We start from the raw sequence: 2,546 nt of genomic DNA on the forward strand, positions 1-2,546 counted from the left end.
CTACTACTACTACTACTACTACTACTACTACTACTACTACTACTACTACTACTACTACTACTACTGCTACTTTTACTATTACTATTACTTTTACTACTACTACTACTACTACTACTATTATTTTTACTACTACTACTAAACTACTACTACTACTACTACTACTACTACTACTACTACTACTACTTTTTTACTACATTTAAAATAATACCTCCACCCCATGTTTATTGATGTGTCAATTAGGGGCTCCATTACTTGGAGGTCATTAGCCCCAGCTCTCGCTAATGACTGTGGCATCCCAACCATATCTAATACTCTATAATATAAACATTAGTTTGTTTATAAATTCACTCTACCTCTACTCTATCTACTCTTATGCCACTCTCCACCACTGTAGCCTCGCAGTCGAGGCCTCCTAAGTCTGCAGGTATGGGAGTGGAATGCCTTGTCCCCCTGAGACACAGGAGGGCAGATCTGAGGAGGGAGAATGAGAGACGGCACCTCATCCATGCGACGACATGGCTCCTTGGCTGGTGCTTCTTTTCTGCCATTAGGTCGGCTAGTCTTGAGTAGAAGCACTGAGCCTTGGAGCCCATCCCGCCAGATGTGGTGAAGACCAGAGGTGTGAAGCTGCCCTGGTCAACGTGTTGGATTCTCTCCCCATACGCTCGGATCTTCTCCTACTACTACTACTACTACTACTACTGCTATTATTACAACCAGTACCACTACTACAGGCAATCACCACTCCACTTCCTGTAACACTTCACGGATTCACTCTCACATTTTCCATTTTTACGATAATTTCAAAACCTTCACCTACTCTTTTCTCAATTTTTAAACATTAATATAGTGTTACATGTAATCTGAGAAAATTGCTGGACTAGAGAGAGAGAGAGAGAGAAGAGAGAGAGAGAGAGGAGAGAGAGAGAGGAGAGAGAGGAGAGAGAGACGAGAGAGAGAGAGAGAGAGAGAGAGAGAGAGAGAGAGAGAGAGAGAGAGAGAAAGGAACAAAAGCGAGACGAAAGAATGAAGTAGTGCATGAACTTCAAAATGTTTAGTGACCTCCCTGTCTCTCTGTGAGTCTGAATTGTGATTTTCAAGGAGCCCAGGTGATTTTGTGTCGCCTTGTTTTGTTTTGGAAGTGTTTGGCTGATTTTTTTTTTCTTTTTTTGTTTCCATGAATTCCTGTATGTGTGTGTTTTAGCGCGAGTTTTTGCTTGAAAGATCATTGTTTTATGTGTGTCTTGGAGGGAAGATGTGTGTGTGTGTGTGTGTGTGTGTGTGTGTGAAATGTTTGGTATTCTCTTCCTTGTTTGCTATTCATAAATTTTGTTCGATAACCATCGTTTTGACATGAAATACCTTTTGCTTGTGTTATCTCGTATACTCACTCCTACATACGCGCGCGCGCGCGCGCACACACATACAGGCAAATTCAAAATGGTTTATGAAAAGTCGTATTTTTTTACTACTAATAATAATGTGTGTGTGTGTGTGTGTGTGTGTGTGTGTGTGTGTGTGTGTGTGTGTGTGTGTACACACAGGAAAAATTCAAAATGGTTTATGAAAAGTCGTATTTTTTACTACTAATAATAATGTGTGTGTGTGTGTGTGTGTGTGTGTGTGTGTGTGTGTGTGTGTGTGTGTGTGTGTGTGTGTACACACACAGGAAAATTCAAAATGGTTTATGAAAAGTCGTATTTTTTACTACTAATAATAATTGTGTGTGTGTGTGTGTGTGTGTGTGTGCGCTACTGTCTCTGTCTGTTTGCCAGTCTGTTTTCTCTATCTGTTTATTTATTTATATGTGTGTGTCTGTCTGTTTCTGCTCTCTCCTTGGACTTTCCTACAGTTTGAAGAAAGTTGTGTAGTCTTGAGTCTTTGCCAAATGAGAGTAAGAGTTTTCTTTTCCCAAGTTGCTCACCTCTTCCTTGGAGAAGGGAAGGAAGATTGGGAGGGAGAATGGAAGGGAAGAAAACTGTTAACCAAGGAAGAAGTGTTGGTACGAAATAGGAAAGTAATTTTAGTGTTTAAAAACTAATTTTTACAATGTTTTTTTTTTTTCTTGTAAAGTGTAGTGTTTCCTTGTAATGATCTTTTTTCTTCGTCGTCATTGTCGTTGTTGTTGCTGTTGTTGTTGCTCTTGTTAGTGGTAGTAATGGTAGTAGTGTTGGTAGTAGTAGTAGTAGTAGTAGTAGTAGTAGTAGTAGTAGTAGTAGTAGCAGTAATAGTAGCAACAACAACAACAACAACAACAACAACAAAAGTCAGGACACGCCAGGCTTTATTCAGTTTTATTTGCTTATGTTTTATCTATTTATTTTTCTCACGGTGACGAAGAAAACATTAGACAGAGTAACTACAACAACACACACACACGACATTTAAAGCTTCGTAACAATATTGGCAAGATGGTGAAGGTTACACAACACAGGATAAGAAAATAACGTGTATGCCCAACAAAATACTCTTTGTAAGCCCACGTTCCTTACATCACTTGCTCTCGTTTGTCACACTCTTTCTTTGTAAATCATTTCCCACATCCA

This window comes from Scylla paramamosain, unplaced genomic scaffold, assembly GCF_035594125.1.
Source record: "Scylla paramamosain isolate STU-SP2022 unplaced genomic scaffold, ASM3559412v1 Contig25, whole genome shotgun sequence".
NCBI classification, from domain to species: domain Eukaryota; kingdom Metazoa; phylum Arthropoda; class Malacostraca; order Decapoda; family Portunidae; genus Scylla; species Scylla paramamosain.